This window comes from Canis aureus, chromosome 23 (genome assembly GCF_053574225.1).
Source record: "Canis aureus isolate CA01 chromosome 23, VMU_Caureus_v.1.0, whole genome shotgun sequence".
Lineage (NCBI taxonomy): Eukaryota > Metazoa > Chordata > Mammalia > Carnivora > Canidae > Canis > Canis aureus.
This window is the reverse complement of record NC_135633.1, coordinates 38,218,634-38,237,615: the sequence shown is the minus strand read 5'-3', so window position 1 is coordinate 38,237,615 and position 18,982 is coordinate 38,218,634. Positions and strand designations below refer to the sequence as shown.

The window sequence follows — 18,982 nt, the reverse complement described above, 5'->3', positions numbered from 1 at the left end:
ATACAAACAGTCCACAAAATGTGTGGTCCACTTAGTGCTATACAAATGTAGAGGTTTTTATTACAATTTCTTAATGTGGAACTGTAAAGTGTCTCATAGTATCTCTGAGGTACTATGAGAGAAAGACCATAGGGACTCTAGCCTATTTCGCCAGGGAAGGATTGGGTAGAGAAGGAGAGAGAGAGAAGGGGAGGGAAAGTGGGTCCTAGAGAGAAATTATCTTTAGGGCTGCCTCAGATCCCAATAATATACCTGAGTAAGTTTCTGTTCTTTATAACAAAAATGAAAAAACTAGCTAACTAGAAAATAGAGAAAAATCGGGATCCCTGGGTGGCGCAGCGGTTTGGCGCCTGCCTTTAGCCCAAGGCACGATCCTGGAGACCCGGGATCGAATCCCACGTCCGGCTCCCGGTGCATGGAGCCTGCTTCTCCCTCTGCCTGTGTCCCTGCCTCTCTCTCTCTCTCTCTGGGTGACTATCATAAATAAATAAATAAATAAATAAATAAATAAAAAATAGAGAAAAATCTTTATCTAAATTAACTTTTTTTCCAGAGTATCAAATGATACCCTGGTATTATTTATAGGTAAAACACCCAAATGTTAGCATTTTGAAAAAAGTTACATAATTCACAAAAAAAAAAAGAAAAAAAAAAAAAAGAAAAGAGCATTTCCCCCCGGGCCTCTCCTCAGACCTTCAATCTCACTCCTCCAGCAAAATAAGTACTATTAATGTAAAAAGACTTAAAAAGAGTCAGCATGTGAGGTTTGGCTCAGTAACACGATGGTGGAACAGCCTTCCTTCCTTATGACTGCATTTGGCTCATGTGTGCTTCCTGCAGGTACATTTTTTGGCCTGGATCATCAGGGCAGTGTTTTGCTTAGCAACTTTCATCGAAATACCTCTCTGCTTAGAGGGAGAAGACCTGCCTATGTCACCTTAGAAGTTAACATATTATGCTACAATGGAGTGCAGCTAGAAGGTTATGAACAATATTTCGCAAAATGTTTTCCTTGGAATCCTATCTCTGTGAGGTGCTGTGTGACAAAAGGTTCCAAGGTCAAATAAGTCTGGGAAATGCTGTCTTCTGTATTGCCACTTAAGGAGTCATTAATGCACATGAACGCATTAAAAATCTTCCCTGCTGGCTCCTCCTCTGTACCAAATTTCTCAATTTGAAGTGCCATAGGGCTTGGCTTTGGGTCTTAACTCCTCTCTACACTCTCACTAGGTGATCTTGTCCAGATCCATGACTTTAAATACCATCTCTATGCCAATGATTTCCTAATTTATAACACAATTCTTTCTCCTAAGTTCCACATTCATATATCGGTCTACTTGATGGTACCTCTTACGTGTGTAATAGGTACCTGGAACAGAACATGGATAAAACAATCTCTTGATTTCCTTAGTTTTCTCTTGCTCAGTCAAAAATACCACCAATTAACTGCTCAAGCCCCAAAGTTACAAGTCATCACAGTCTTCTCTCTGGTCCCTATTTGCAACATTAATTCATCAGGAAGCCCTGTTGTCTCCACTCCTGAAAAACATGCTGAGGCCATCCACATCTCTCTCCTGTTCTGACAACCCCATTATTACCTCTCAAGTGAACTATTATAAGAGACTCCTAACTGGTCTCCACTTGTAATCTTGGCCTTTACATTCCATTCTTTAGATAGATAGATAGATAGATAGATAGATAGATAGATAGATTGATAGATAGATAGATTCCATTCTCTACATAAGAGCCAAGGAGATTTATTTTTTCCAATTGTATTATTAGATTATGCTAAGGCTTAAAGGCCTTCAAATTGCTTTCCATCACACCAATGATCAAATCTTCCTTCTTACCATGGCCTCTAAGATCATACCTCTTCATACGCACTTTCCTGTTCAGTTTCTTGGCTCCAGCCACAGAGGCTCTCTTTCTTCTTTCAATAGGTCAAGCTTTTGCCTGCCAGGTCTGTGCACTCATTGTTCCCTCTGCCACCTGGGTTTCCCCAATTCTAGTTCTTCCCTATGACATCATCCCTTAATATCTTCACAGTCCTTACCATTATTTGAAATCTTGTTTGCTTGGTCATTCACCTTTTTTGGTGAACTATACCTAGAAAGTGAATTCTATGAAGGCAAGGTAGGGATCTTATCTGTTTTGCTCATTATTCATCAGGATTTTTTCAGTACCTACAGCAGTGCCTGGCACATAATAGGTGCTCAGCAAGTATTTGGTGACAGCATGAAATGATTTGAGACATTATGTATTAGAAAAACTGAAACTTAGTTTAACCCTACATTCTTCAAATTTATTTGAGCTCAAATTTATTTATCTGCCATTGTAAATATTCATTATCCCAGGAATCATTTTATTTTATGCTGATTTAATATCAGTACTGAGAAGAGTTAATGTTTGAGATCCAGTGGATCTTCAACATCAAAACCTAAAAATCTCTTACAAGCAGGCATTTTGGCAAGTCTTTGGGAATGCAGAATATTTTTAATAGGAGAATGATAATTTTAAAAGGTAAGTTATAGGGTATTTTTTTTCTTTGGGATATGGATTTAAAAAACTAGCTAGCAGCTCAAGATTATAGGGCCCAGGGATAGATGAGGTGTTGGAGGTAGGGGAGAAGGAGACCAGACAGGATATGGCAAAATTAAGGGATGTGGTTGACTAAGGGTAAATGCGATTGAGGCCCAGTAAAACTTTCCTGCTTCTAATGGAATTTTTAGAAACAGAAACCTGCAGTTGGAAACTTGGCTATTTTTATACCATGTATGTTTTCTGTAATTATTTGTTTTCTGTTTTCCCTCATGTTTAGTAAAGCTGTTCTTGAAAATACCAGCCTGTCTTAGTTATGCCAAGAAAAAACATTTTTGTCCACATTGAAAATTTTAAAGGGGAACCGCACAGCTTTGTGTAAGACAGGACCAGGTGATGTAGTAGCCTAGGGAGTCTGGAAAACAGAAACCCAACGTGAAGACGAAAGTCAAGCATGGAGTCAGGGGTGTCATGTGGCCCCTTCCAACATAGAAACACTCTTCCAAGCGTTCGATTTGGTGTAGCGCTGATCTGTTTAAACTTTGGAGAGTTTTGAGTCCTAAACAGACAAGGTTAATTCTTTATAAAGCCATACCCATGAAATATTAAGCTATAGCAGGAATTACATAGTTGCACAAAAAGCCTTAGATGGAATCAGATGAGGAGAGCTTGAGAAATTCTATGATTTGAGATGTATGCAAAGAGTATGTGAGAAGTTCTGTGCACATAGCAGAATGCTCTGAGTTTGGATCTCAGTATCTCTTAATCCATGATGGCACTAAGATTGAGAGCTAGATTTTTGTCTTTGAGGTATGCTCTTGGAGAGACCAATGGGGGAGCATTTTCAGTCATAAAGATGAGTGAAAGCCAGGGGAATAACCCAGATATAAACACTTAAGACTGAAGGATTTGGGTAGAGTAGTTAGTAAGAAAAAGGGCTGGCACTGTAGCAGATAGATTGCAATCCTGAAGTGATACTTATGCTATTTGTAGTTATTCTTTATTAGGTAGGACATGGTCTTAGGGAATGTATTAGTTAAAGTTCTCCAGAGAAACAGAACCAATAGCATATATGTGTGTGGGTGAGGGAGTAGGGAGATGCATATTCTATAGGGCCAGTGTCCCAGGTGGAGTCTTATGCTGGTAGCTGCTGTAGATCTAGAAATGCTGATGCCCCAGTTTGCAGGTCAGGGAGGAGAATTCTTTATTATTTAGGGAAAGGTTAGACTTGTGTTCTATTCAGGCCTTCAACTGATTGGGCGGAGCCCACTCATATTAGAGAGAGCAATATACTATACTCAGTCTACTAACTTAAATGTTTATCTCATCCAAAAACACCCTCACAGAAACACTCAGAATAATGTTTAACTAAATATCTGAATACCCTGTGGCTCAGTCGACCTGATATATAAAATTAACCATCACAGGGAGAGAGGCATGTACACCATCAGATTTCCATGCAGAATGGTGAGGTGGCCCCAGAAATATTGTAGCAGTTTGGACAGAAGAATAGACAGAATCAGACTCTATACCAGGCATAGCCAATAGATTCTCCAACAAAGATGCTTAAGATTTAGTTTAAGTTTTTCTTTTCTATGCTGTATTTCTTGTGTGTTATCTTTATTTTTTTTTTAAGATTTTATTTATTTATTCATGAGATACACAGAGAGAGGGAGAGAGAGGAGAGACACAGGCAGAGGGAGAAGCAGGCTCCATGCAGGGAGCCTGATGCGGGACTCGATCCTGGGTCTCCAGGATCATGCCCTGGGTTGTGCTAAACTGATGAGCCACCCAGGGATCCCCTTGTGTGTTATCTTTAAACCTTAGTGCTATGGGTTGAGTTGTGTCCAAAAACAGATATGTTAGAGTCCTAACATCTAGTACTTCAGGATGCCACCTTATTTGGAGATAGGATCTTTATAAAGATAATCATATTAAAATGAGATTGTTAGGTTGGATCCAAATTCAACATGATTGGTATTCTTATAGAGGGGGTAATTTGGACACATAGATATGCATAAAGGGAAGACAATGTTAAGAGACACAGGAAGAACACAGCCATTTACAAGTCAAGGAGAAAGGCCTAGAACAGATCCTTCTCTCACAGCTCTCAGAAGACACAACCCTGCCAACAACTTGATTTCACATTTCTAGCTTTCAGAACTTTGACATAATAAACTTAGGCCGTTTAAGCCACTCAATTTGCAATCCTCTGCTATGGCAGCCCTAGGAAACCAACACAGTAAAGTTTACTATATATACTATCACGTGTTAACAAAACTTAGATGGATGAAGGCAGGAGTTGATGCACATGTAGACAATAAGCTCCAGGGGGAGGGAGAGGTGGAAAGGAGGAAGAGGAAGAGGTGACATGGGGGAGAGGTGACAAGATAGCACAGACAGGAAAGAAGCCTGGAGTGGTGAGCTGTGAGGAGAGCCCCAATGAGGTATTGAGAATGATAGTAATTTGCATACAAAATAATATTGTAAATAAGGATATATATCATTATAACTGTTGACAATGTTATCACCAAAAAAAGAATTTACTACCTACTGGAAAAACTACTAATATGACTAGTTCATAGTGATCATTCCTGTGTTTAATCAGCTGAGAAGCATTAATGGAGTTTATATTAACTTTAAAATGTTAAAAATTAAAAGGTTTGCATTAACACTGATGATATTGAAAAGCAAAGGGCATATATTAACTTTGACAATGTTAAAAATTAAAGGGATAATCTTTGATGACATCTGATCAACAATGCAGGCACAAACATCTTGAGAGAGGACATACAGGAGCAGCGGTGACTACAGTATCACACATTGCAAATACATCTCCTTGTCTGAATGCTACCACACAAGCATTTGGCACATTGTTTTCCGAGGTATCCCTTCCACTGAAATGTTGCCCTGGTATAGATAAGGAACATCAAAAGGCCATATGAGTGGAAAAAGGAAGGATGAATGGGAGGAAGAAAGAAAGGAAGGGAGGGAAAAGGGGGGAGGGATAAGGGGAGAGATACAGGACCTTTTTCTACCCCAAATCTAAGTTCCTAACCATTTGAAACATTCAGATTTGGTTGCAGAAAACATTAGACATTTGTTGAAAGCATATCTTGGGATATTTGACAAACGTTGTGATTACATTATTAATGTGGGATAAAAATGTTATTTAATAATGATCTGCAAAAATTAATGCTTTCTTGGTACTCATTTCATGGTTTACTTCTAAAATCTTTGAAGCAGCATCTAATTTCAGAAAATAGAATGAAGATTCCTTGGAGGTCTAGAAACTAGGTAGAAGGGAAAGAAATTCAATGACAGTATCTTGACATTTTTAATACAGAGTAATACTAATATGATAACAAAGGCTATTCCTTTATTCTAAGGATTTCCATTTTAAAGGCTTGCTGTTATTAATTTTCCTTGCCTGGCTCCTTTTTAATTATAATTTTTTAGGCTATGTACATGACTTGAATTCTATTAAATACTAAATGATTTCCCACATATCTTAGTTTGGAATCTGTCTCTTTTAATAGACAGAAATTACTTTCCCCCAGAAGAGTGATACAGCAACAATGTCCAGACAGTCAAAATGAATGTCATTGCCCTTCTTCCTTATTGATGAATAACTACTGATGCTTCTAGATTCAGGTATAGCTGGGAAAGAAATTGATAATGCATAACTGGGAATAGTTTTCTTTCCTGGGGCATGGAGTTGAGGGATGGGGGTGTGGATCGAGTGTCCCTTTACCCTTGGGATATGTTAGTATATGAGCAAGAAAAGTAGTTGATTTGATGTGTTTTCTAAGGAAATGTTTGAAAGATTTTTCCTGACCCAGGATGGCCCAAATATAGGATACACTGTTTTTATGTCTCTAAACATTCTGCAAAAGAGTCTGATATTCACTCTACTCTGTGAAGTCATTTTTGTAAAGAGGGTCTCAAATGAAAGGAATGGCTGGTATGATGACTTTGGGAAGGTCTAAACTAGCTCTGATGTAATGCTTCTTCCAGGAAAATCCCAGGACTTTTGGGGGTGCTTGTTCTGGTTCCATTTCAAAATATGACAGCTTTGGGTAGACTTAATCCAAGTGGACACGATTACGCAGCCCTGTTCCACATCATTAGTGAGAGTAAATGCCTCCGCCAGAATTCTGCCAACACTTTTTCTAGCCAGACATCCATTAGTAAACATTGCAGTCTTAAAATATTGGTCGGCTTCTGTGGCTTGTCTGCATGATGGAAACTAGGTCCAGATTTTTTAAAGTATCAACATGAATAATCATAGAAATGCTGTTCTCCAAAAGATATAGTTAGAAATTTGAGGCATCCAGAGGAGAATTTTGGTAAAGATCTGTTTAATTTCTTATTTTTTTTAATTTAAAATATTCTTAATTGAAAATAGGAAAATATTTCTGGTTTTGTGATAATGCCAGTTAAGGAGGTAATTCCTTAGCTCTAACTTTGCCTTGCTCAGTAAGGCCACTTTACATTCTATAAAAGAGATCAGTATAATTCAAAACATCTTTCTTTACCCTGAGTAGTTGATCATTCCAAAGTAGGTATTTCTAATAAATTGAGAGGATTTAATTGATATGTACATACAAACAACTGTAGAATTTTATGCATTCTTAAAAATGACAATCCTTTTAGTAAGCATATACTTCACAGTTTTAAAACACGGCACCCTGTATTCTATCTTTTGACAGTTGATGGCCCTATGAGGTAGAAAGGTAAGGTCAACACTGCCTTTTACAAGTGAGAAAACAAGCTCAGAGAAATAAAGAAAGATCACAAATACATTAGGTTGCTTTCAAGGTCAACTTGAAGGTCTGTGATAGTATTTTCTTACTATACCTTGTGGAAGAAGGAAAAACTGCCACTTAGGTGGAAGGATTCTACACTCTGTAACTTACACAAAAGGCCTTTGATCTCATATAGCTCTAGGTTACCCATGTTTGCTAGAACCCAGTATTGATAGCTTCCTTTATAACATATCTAGAATGAAAGGAGTTTAACCTTAAAAGATTTACCTATCAACTCCAAGTAGTAAGAACTCACAGTCCTCTCAGAAAGCCAAGTGATAAGAAGTTTTTGAGGCTATTTCATAAACTTTAACATGATTACAAAAATGAACTACATTGCCTTCTCAAATCAGAAACAACAAATACATAGGGACAGTGAATTATAGAGATCACCTTAGAAGCCATGACATCCTTAGTGGGCATTTGTAAATAAGATATTGAACTTGCTGAGTCCTTCCCCAGAAGAACCTTGTGAACCTTCACATGTTCTTTTTTACAGTCATCACAACATCCCCACTGAGAGCTTCCTAGACAGGAATCATCATCCCATATTACTTATGGAAAAACCAAGGGTTCAGAGATCAGTGTACTGATCAAGGTCCCAGAGTGAGTCATTAGGAGAGACTAACCTCAGGGCTTATTTCTTCTTGATGATTTAAATGACTTGCTTGAGGTAATCAAAGGAAAATATTTGGAGAATGAGGACATTTATGGCATGCTTATCAAATGTGCAGGTAAAGAAGATTCAATGCTATTCCTCACTCTGCTTCTAACTAGTTATGAGATTTGGACAAGTTACTTAACCAGACTGGGCCTCAGTATCATTCTTGGAGAAATGAAGCAGTTGAACTAGATCAGGAGTTTTCAACTTCATTCTTTTTATTTTTTTCTTTTATTATTGTTTTTTAAGATTTTATTTTTTTGTAAATTTATTTTTTATTGGTGTTCAATTTGCCAACATATAGAATAACACCCAGTGCTCATCCCATCAAGTGCCCCCCTCAGTGCCCATCACCCAGTCACCCCCACCCCCCACCCAGATTTTATTTCTTTATTAGAGAGAGAGAATGCACAAGCAGGAGGAGCAACCAAGGGAGAGGGAGAAGCAGGCTTAATCCCAGGACCTTGGGATCATGACCTGAGCTGAAGGCAGACACTTAACTGACTGAGCCACCCAGGCACCCCAACTTTGTTCCTTTTAAAGGAAAGTCTTAATGATTTAGAGATTCATTCAAAGTGCACTGTAATGTTATAAAATTAATTGAGAAAAATTGAGATGCATATAGTCCTACCTCCTGCTGGTTTTCTCCACTTCCTACAGGATTCCTTGGTTTCAGCCTAAAAACCATGGTATTAGGTAATCTGAAAGCTACTTTCTGTCCTAAAATCCAATGCTTTCATGATGGGAAGCAACTAGTTTTCTAATCTGCTACCTGCTCCCATTGCCTATGACATCTTGTGGTATAAAAGAGCTCCAAACTGGAAGTCTGGAGGAGCTGGGTGTTGGATTCCTGTTCCACCCACCAATTATCTATGCCACTTTAATCAAGTTGCTTCACTTCTCTAACTCTCTGTCTCCTCATCTATAAAATAGAAATAGCCGGGGCACCAGGTGGGACAGTTGGTTAAACTGATTCTTGATTTCCACTCAGGTCGTGATTTCAAGGTTATGAAACAAAAGCCCACATCAGGCTCTGAGCTCAGCACAGAGTCTGCTTAAGACTCTTCTCTCCCTTTCCCTCTGCTCCCATCCCTCATTTCTCTCAAATAAATAAATAAAACTTGAAAAGTAAAATAGAAATAGTAATTTTTCCCAAGTCAGAGTGCTTTGTACACTGTAAAAGATTGAATAAATGCATAATGTAATTAGTATTATCTTCTGTGCATAACACACTTCCATGGGGAGATGGTTTTATCTTCAGAATGATGCAGAGTACCAACATGTGTTGAGTTGTTCTTTGACAAACTTGCCTCCAAGTAGGGGGCTATCAATCATATTTGGGCTTTATCTTCTCTGTGAGCTAAAAGCCAAGTCAGTAGAAGTGTGGACGATCGACACAGCAAATAATTAAGCCAGGAAGGCACCATCCTTAAGTTTAAAGGGAAGGATTGTTCCCATAATCTGACCTTGATAACTGACCTGGCTATATTCCCCCTCTGCACAAAGCCCTGGCCCGTTAATAATTGCCATCATTCAATGAGTACTTTCTACATGCTAGACTGATTTTTACATGAGTTATCTCATTCAATCTTATAAGAATCCTCTGCAATGTTATCCTTATTTTATAATGAGAGACAAAAAAAAATTGGGTATTATTCCTACTTTGTAACTTAGAAAGGCTAAGTAATTTGCTCAGGTTTGTATAATGGGCAAGTGGCAGAGTCTGAACTCTAAATTTAAAACTCTGAACCACTTGCCTCTACATCTCCCAGTTGGAAGAAATGATTTTTCTCAATCAGCATGGGGCCCAAAGCCTCTATTCCTCTTTATCTTTGCAGGGCTTTAGTCAGCTTTATTCCATTATTATTATTATTATTATTATTATTATTATTTTATATTCTTCCATTCAAAAATGCTCCATTCATCTTCATAAAACTCAAAGGTAGAAAGCACCTATTAGTCATTGATGCCTCCCCCTCTTCCCCATCTCTTTCCTGTCCTCTCTAGCATGTCTTCTGCTCATGAGTTAGAAAATGGAGCAACATCCCTTACCTTGGAGAGTTAGTCTCATAACTAATTAATCTTTGTCAGGAAGATTTTCCTCTATGCGCATCCACTTCAATTTTGCATTCTGCCCAATTCTTCCTCTCTGTGGACTGCACACTTCAGCTCTTCAGGTCACATTGCCTAAGCCTGCCCAGGTTCTCAGTAGTGATTTTGCTGAGCTGCCTCTTCACCTCACACACCATGGCCAGAGTTATCTTTTTTATTAGCACCTGGAGATGTTTTCCCCAGTGGACAGAGGCAGAGGTGAGCTGCAGGGGAAGCTGGGAAAGAAAGAGAGGAGGAAGAAGAGTGAGCACAAGACTTGAAACCTGCTTAATCAGCAAACCTTGGACCCAGCTTAGCTTGGACATTTAGGTGTCCCCTCTGCTGGCAGCAAAGGCATTTACCACCCAGCTAGGCATGACTCCATTAGGATGCTGTGCCAGACTCTAAACTTGTGCCAGGAGTCACAGAAATAAATGGAGTGCATCATCAGAAGACTGGGTGGTGCAGTGGACAGTATGTCAGCTTCGGGATTTGAAAAATCTAATTTAAGTTATTGCTCTACTTTTCACATAGCTATGGGGAAACCATACCTACTTATGTTGTATGTATAAAGATTCTAGACAATGATCTGGTACACAGTAGGCATTTAATCAATTATAATTCTTATTTTTCAAAGCCATGATTCTAAACAACTTGTCATAACCATGTTCTCATAACTTTGTGTCCTATTTGGAGTGTCTAGGCAGTTATCCTTACCTCTTATTCTTCCATTTTTACTGTGCTACAAATCAGTTTAGAGTATCCTCATATTCTGGTTTCATCTCCAGCATCAGCAATTCCACACAATTCACCACTACCTAGAAAGCAGAACTCAGATATTAGCGATTAGATCAAAGTCAACATTAAGTTTGCTTTTCAATTTTCACTTTGATGTGAACCTTTCCACTAATATGCTTAAACAGATATAGAGATCCATCTATTTGTCATCTTTGTTACAAGCTCTGTACACATGCATACAATTTCTCATTTGTGTCAACAAACTATGATGTGCATGGGTATTGGCAGTAGTATCTTAATATGCAAAGAGAACCCAACTTAGACAAAATATTTCACTAAACACTCTTTTCAAATGAATGCACAAGACCATTCTCAACCAAAGGAAACAACCTCTCTTAGGCAACTGAAATGTATTCATTTAACAAATATTTATTGAAAGTCTATAATTTACAAAAGACCGTGTAGGCGCTGGGATACACTGGTTGATATGGCAGACATGCATCACTGAAATAAATTTCCTCCCTCATGGAGCTTACATTGTAGTAGGAAACACAATAAACAAGAAAGCACATAAATAAAGAAAATTAATTTGAGATAATGATGATTGCAATGAAGAAAGCAAAACAAAGTGATAGTGATTAAAGAAGCCATTTTGTTTATTTATACATTTATTTTTACTTTAATTTACAAATCAAAGTAATAGATGCACATAGATAAAAAAAAAAAATCAAATCTCTCCTCCAAAATCTAATTAATAGGGAGAGGAAAGGTGGGAAGGCTTTTCTGAGGAACTAATAACTGAGCAAAGACCTGAATCAGTAGCAGACATATAGAAGAAGGCCTGGGGAAAAGTGTATCGGCAAAAGGAAACAGCAATCCAAGGGCATTGAGTGCAGAGGAGCTTGGTATACAAGCCCATGGGATAGAGGAAATGACAATGTAGCTGGGGTGAACTGAACAAAGAAGTGAGAGGTAAGAGGTGAGATTGAAGATGTAGGCAGAGGCCAGACCATATAGCTCTCCCAGTTACAGTGGGAGGCCTTGGACAGGGTTGGATTAAACCAGGAAGAGATATAGACTGATCTATGTTTTTAAGAAGATGATTCTGGGGGTGCCTGGGTGGCTCAGTGGTTTAGCGTCTGCCTTTGGCTCAGGTCGTGATCCCGGGGTCCTGGGATCGAGGCCCATGTCAGGCTCCCCACAGGGAGTCTGCTTCTCCCTCTCCCTAAGTCTTTGCCTCTCTCTATGTGTCTCTCAATGAATAAATAAATAAAATCTTTAAAAAAAAAAAAAAGACTATTCTGTCTTCCGGCTACAGGGTGGAATATAGAAAAGGAACAGTGAAAACAGGAAGCTTTTATAGTAGCCCAGATGTGTGATGATGGTGGCTTGGAGCAGGATAATAACAGCAATGATGGTGAAATTCAGGATTTCTTTCGGAATAATTTGTTCAGAATTTCCAGAATTTGTTGGTAAATTGGATTTGGGGAGTGAGGAAAAGCAGAAACTAGAAGAAGTCCTAGGTTTGGATTTCAATGTTTGGGTTATGGTGGTGCCATTTACTGAGAAAGGAAAGATCACAAGTAGAACAATTTTTTGGGGAATTGGTTTTGATTTGATGATAGACCTACCTTTGAGACAGTCATATGGAAATGTCTAAAAGGATGACTTGCTTGGCTATTACAAGATGCTTCCATTGTCCTCTCTCACAATGCACAACCAACTTGTTGGCTATGTTTGAAGTAAGCAAGAAAAAAGACCCCCATGCCAGTCCCAGATGCCTTTGTAATCAATTTTCAATTTTTCCTAAGAGTTAAATCAGGGGCTTGAGGGACCATGGTGGGTATTCCTTGGATACCTATACTACATAAGATGTGTCTGAATAGCTGTGGTTGGTAAAGGAAGCAGTTTCCCAGAACAGAGTTATATTTGGCCAAAGAACATTTTCAACTACGTTTTCCACTTGGCATGTAGATAGAATATGGCATGGCATGAAGAAATAATACAACCTGGTTTGAAAATGATTCTTAGGCATAGACATACTAAAGAGAAAAGGGTTTATTTTACTTCTCTTTCAGATTCTGGTTCATAAATTTATAGTTCTTAGAATTGGGAGGATTTAAAGAGCAATGGATGTAGCCCTTGATCTCAGACACACAAAATATTAAGGTAGTCACTTCCTAGAAGAATCACTATTATTCACTCTATTATTATCACTACTAGATTCAGTAGTGTTTTATTAATCATTAGTCTATTTTTGTAATAGAGCTTTCTGCCTTTGAGAAGTAGGCCTTTTCTTCATCATTTTTACTTTACACATTCAGGTCTTCAAAATCTATTTTCAGCTAAAAAATTAAGTGTAAATAAAATAAATTCAAGAGAGACAAACATTAAAATAATTTATAATCACTAGGATGCTTCCTTATATGCAAACTGTGCTTTGGAGGAGAAAACCATCACTCCCTAAGCCCTAGTGTTTAAACATCTCCCCTGGGATATCATTTTTGCTGTTCTTTATTTTTAAAGATTTTATTTATTTATTTATTTATTTATTTATTTATTTATTTATTTATTTATTTGAGAGACAGAGAGAGTGTGTACATATGCATTTGTGAGTGGGGGGGGAGGGGCAAAAGGAGAGGTAAAGGAAGAGAATCCCAAACAGACTACATGCTGAACCCCAAGCCTGAGGCAGGGCTCGATTTCATGACCCTGAGATCATGCCTGAGTAGAAATCAAGAGTTGGATGCTTAAGTGACTAAGTCACTCAGGTACCCCTATCATTTTGCTTTTCTAACACAAAGTTGTTAATTTCTGACCTATCCCATCTATATAAGAAATACCAGAATCAATATGGTTTTTGATGTTGCTTTATGCCAGGCCTTTTCAGTTTATCAGATTCTTCTATAATAGCCCCTTCATTACACAGACTCATTCCTATACTTGTCTTCTTACTGGTTGATGGGTCTGTTACCTTTTTGGAAGCTCTCCTGAGCTAAGCTCATCCACACTGTGTTCTCTTCTAAGCTATAAATACCCTCCCTGACTAAGTCTATTTCCAAGGTCACCTCCCCTAACCCTAAAGCAGAAATACTGTGATATACTGAAATGAAGGAACCAAAGAAGTAGAATTTTTGAAAGCCAAGGAAGTAGCCACATCCTATAACAACACTGAGAAACAATCACCATTGTCTACATTCAGACCAGTGCCATAAACTAAAAATGGGAGGAGCATTAATTTCAATAACAATTTGCTGATGGAGTCTACCCTTTCTTGTCATGAGCTATCTGTCCCATTTCTACATCAAAGGCCTGAAGGTTTTGTTTGCTGGGCCTTTCAAGGTAACATTAGAGCTGTGTTCTGTACAAAAACTAGCTCAACTCAGCTTGTGTTCTCTGAAAAAGTTAGCTCAACTCAGGTCAATTATTTCTTGCACTTGTACAAGATAACCTGATTCTTACAACTAGGCTTGCTTATTGAAAGACTTTGGAGAATCTCCCTTCTCAGCATCACTATTGCAAAACAAAGGTATAGACCGTACATTATTTTTGCCTTAATTCCTTTAGTCAAGATTAAGAGTTGCACTCATCAGAAAAGAATGTTCTCCTTATAAATTGCCAACTTCAGAGAAATAATATACCATATCACCTTATGTATCGTGACCTACTTACTTCTACTTCCTCAACCAAAAGAGGCTGTACACTTCCTAATAAAATAACATCTACCTTAACCCTAATATGTAAATCAACTATAATCTTTGATTTATTTTATGATCATTTTATTCCCTTTGGTCTTCTCCTGGGACATGATTCTTTTTAACAATTTTACATTTCAACTGGAGAATGTAGTTTTAAACAATTTTTAACAATTTATAACTATTTTTAACAATTTTAACAATTTTTAAAAAAGATTTTATTTATTTATTCATGAGAACAGAGAGAGAGAGAGAGAGAGAGAGAGGCAGAGACACAGGCAGAGGGAGAAGCAGGCTCCATGCAGGGAGCCTGATGTGGGATTTGATCCCGGGTCTCTAGGATGACGCCCCGGGCCGAAGGCAGCGCTAAACCGCTGAGCCACCAGGGCTGCCCTAATTTTAACAATTTTTAAACAAATTTTAACAATTTTTAATAATTTTATATTTCAACTGGAGAATTTAAGGCAGGTTTAACTTTTTAATTTACTATGTATATTCAATAATCTCTTGAAAAGCTTGAGTGCACTTCCTGGAATTTCTTTTACTTTTTTTTCCCTTCTCCCTTCTTGTATTTCCTGAGATGCAGAATTTGGCAATATGCAAAAGAAAATACACACTGATTGGGCATATGCAAGGGAGCCAGGTAGACCTGGCGTTTTTATTTTGATCTAATTATTCAATTTTTCTTTTCATCTAATTACTCAGCTTTTCAGAATTTGATCCCAGACAATGATATCTTATGGAATGTTATGAAGATCAAAAGAGATGCAGAGTATCTTAAGCCCAGTACTTGATGGATCGATTATTCAAGTAAAGTTTGATTGATTATAAAGTTTATATTTTCCAAGTTTCTATGGGATCTTGGAGTTGGATACTAGTTCACAGAAACTACTGTTTCCTGATTTTCCCTGATAATAAGAATTTCTTATGGTATTGGTTAAAAATACAATTTGTCTGGTCTCATTCCAGACCTGATGAATCAGAAACTCTAAGCCCTGGAGCTAAGGAATTGTACTTTTTACAAACATTCCTTGTGATTCATATTATCAGAAATGTTATGGAAACACTGATATAGACTATCAGTGTCTGTTATGTTCTGTAATTATGAGCAACATTTGAAATAAGATAACATTATTTTAATAATTTGATTTTTTAATGGGGTGGAGCCTTTTATGCTTTAGTTAAATTACACAGCAGAGTATTTTAACTGATATTTACATCAAATATTTAAACTTCTAGTCCATCTGTCTTTTTCTCTGTAGGTTCCACAAAACAGTCAAACTTCATTTTCATTAGTGAATAAAAATGATACTGCTTTTGGCTTTAACTAATTTTAAGCATTTTGGTGATGTACAACACTACATAAATGTTTACTATAATATTAATAAGTGTTCTAATTATAAAATAATGGTCTATATCTAGAAGACTTGACTTGAGAGTTAACCAGCTAGCTGTGTTTTAATATGCTTTTATCAACTCTAAGCTTCATAGAGGCAAAGCTTAAAATATTATGCATAGAAACAGCACAAACATCCCTTCTTCCTTGAACCCAACTTACTTTTTATTCTTTCTTTCTTTTTTTAGATGGGCCTCTATCTAAATGCACATTTTAGGTTATGTTTTGCAATGTATTTTTAAGTATTTGGCTTCTAGGTATACATTAAATATTTCATTTAAAGATGACATTGAGAAAAAAAATTTAAAAAAAAGTTGACACTGAGGATAGTGATTATTCTCTCCTTGTATTGTATGTGGCAGGGACTCAGAGGAGGGAGAAAATGAGGAGGAAACGGTGGGTAAGGGTTGGATAAATCAGTGTTAACAGTGGCAGCTCTTTCCAAATGGACTATTTAACAAGGAATGGTTTCTGAGCTCCTATTAGGGGCCAGCTACCATCTTAATTCCTGAACGTAGCTACAAAGTGCTGTGTTGGTTCACTGTTTTACCTCTGAGCCCCATGATGGGGATCAGCAATTGGTGTAACTGGTAGACACTTTCCTGTTAAGAAGAGCCAGGCTGTTCTTGGTTGTCTTGGATCACAGCTACCACACAGTGGTTGATACCCTACTTCAGAACTGCCTGTAAGTCTTTTATGTCTATGTCTATCGCATATGAATACAAAACAAAAAATGCGGCTGGTTTATCTTGTTTTCATGCACCGGTTAGTTTGAGATGAACATGCTTTACAGCAGTGAAACCAGACATTAGACACTGTCTGGAATCTAGATTCTACCATCATGAATTTATTTATAAGTTTCTTTCACATGATTCTTTACTTATTTCTATTCGAATTATCTTTTTTCTTTAGCTAGTACCCTTCTACATTTTTCTTCCTACAACATAGTTCCTATGATAAAATTATACGTGTGAAAGGTCCTCAAATGTTGTTTGGAATGAGTAAATGTAAATAAACATATTACTTCATTAGCTGTACTACAGGAGCTTATTGATGACCACTTCCCTTCATTTGACTTAACAGTAAGTGATAATGATGAAAATTTCTATAATTTAAGAAAATCTGACATATTGAAACTACCATTCACATGGCTGAATGTGAATTTCACATTTCACATGGCTGAAACTACCAGCCATGTGAAAGTCTGGACATGGTCACTAACAATGACCAATTATACTCCCAATGAGTCAAATTAGGAAAATACAGAAAGTAAACATAAGAGTTTGAAATAAAGGATTTCGGTTATATTTATCTTTATTTTATATCTATATCAAGTACATCTATTCTATATAACTGTCATGAATTTGTTTATATTTTCTTTGGAATTATTTTCTTTTTCATTATTTACATTTTGGTATGTAGCCTTCCAAACTTGCTTTTTATGCACCTATTTTTTCTATAAAAACAGGTGTATACTTACTTTCTATTGTGATAAACATACCATCCCTTTTTTTTTTTTTAAGATTTTATTTATTTATTCATGAGAGACTGAGAGAGAGAGAGAGGCACAGACACAGGCAGAGGGAGAAGCAGGCTCCGTGGAGGGAGCCTGACATGGAACTTGAACCTGGGTCTCCAGGATCACACCCCAGGCTGAAGGAAGCGCTAAACCGCTGAGCCACTAGGGCTGCCCCATAACTTCTCTTGTTATAAAGATACTCATTGTTGATTGAATGGATCACTGTTGAGGGCAAGGGGTGGAGATGGGGGCAACAAACACAGGGAGACAACATTTGATCAGGAACTTGGAATTATGCTTCAGTTTCATAAATAAGGTGTTTTTGCTTTTCACTTTAATTTAAATCTATTTTGGGATATAGACCATATCTTTTACATCAGTGTTTGTCAGACTTCAGAATACTTCATAATTATCTGAGAGCTTGTTTAAAAAATGTAACCCTCCCCCCCTCGAGCCTCACGCCCAGAGATTCTGATTTAATAGATAACTAGGCATTTGTTATTTTTAACTCCACTTTCCATTTTCATCCTAATTTCCCTTGAGAAGAATCTCCCTTTGTATACAGTTTTAGGAAGTGTCACCGGGGCCTGGGCCTGAGGCTCCATCATTTGAAGTCTCTATTTTGGAAATTTCAGTCTAGAGTAGTAAGACAACAACAAAGTTGGAACTGCAATCATTATAGAGTCCGCATGAAGACCACATTATCCCCATGTTTTGATTTTTGTTGTGGTTCCTCTAAAGCTTCCTCAGTTCCAATCTCTGGTCAATTTTGTGAATCCCTGACATCCTTCCAGTCAGTTCCTTCTTTGTCTAAGGGAGCATGAATTAGTTTCTGTAGTTTGCAAGGGGAACTAAACCAATAAAGAAAATCTACACTAGTAGGGTCTAGTAACTTACATTTTTAGCAATTTCTCCAGATGATTCTGATGCATGTGGGTCCTCAAACCACACTTTGAGAAACACTGCTCTATTTTTTTAGTATTCTACATAGCCTCATATCGTGGTATTCATGTAGAAGGTACTTAAATGTATCCTAGATGAATGAATGGATAAACGGATGGTTAAATGATGGATTTTTTTGTAAGGACGCCTAACCTCAGATCTTCTAGTGTTAGACTTTTGTCAAATAAATGTAGGTTGATTGATATTGTACCCTAAAATTTTCTCATTAGGTATTTGTGCTGATTTTACTTTTTTTTTTTTTTAAGATTTTATGTATTTATTCATGATAGACAGAGAGAGAGAGAGAGAGAGAGAGAGAGAGAGAGAGGCAGAGACACAGGCAGAGGGAGAAGCAGGCTCCATGCAGGGAGCCCAATGTGGGACTTGACCCCGGGACTCCAGGATCACGCCCTGGGCTGAAGGCAGGCGCTAAACCACTAAGCCACCCAGGGATCCCCCTGATTTTACTTTGTTGTAGTTGAAAACCACAAAGCAGTTTAGAAAAGACAATAAGCAGGAATTCAAAATAATTCGTGTTAGAATCTTATTAAGAATGAAGAAACGAAATTTTGTAAGGTATGGTCATGAGTTGTT

At 37.5% G+C, this 18,982-nt stretch overlaps 1 long non-coding RNA gene across 3 annotated transcripts in view; it reads right to left on the bottom strand.

Moving 5' to 3' along the window:
• The window catches only part of LOC144295008 (uncharacterized), a 140,650-nt gene that overhangs the window by 98,369 nt on the left and 23,299 nt on the right, over positions 1-18,982 (bottom strand). For all 3 annotated transcript variants that reach the window (XR_013362355.1, XR_013362356.1, XR_013362357.1), the window contains exons 2-3: positions 10,816-10,916; positions 10,060-10,334 (exon numbers count right to left, since the gene is read on the bottom strand). This is a non-coding gene — a long non-coding RNA (uncharacterized LOC144295008). The remainder of the gene's footprint in view (positions 1-10,059; positions 10,335-10,815; positions 10,917-18,982) is intronic.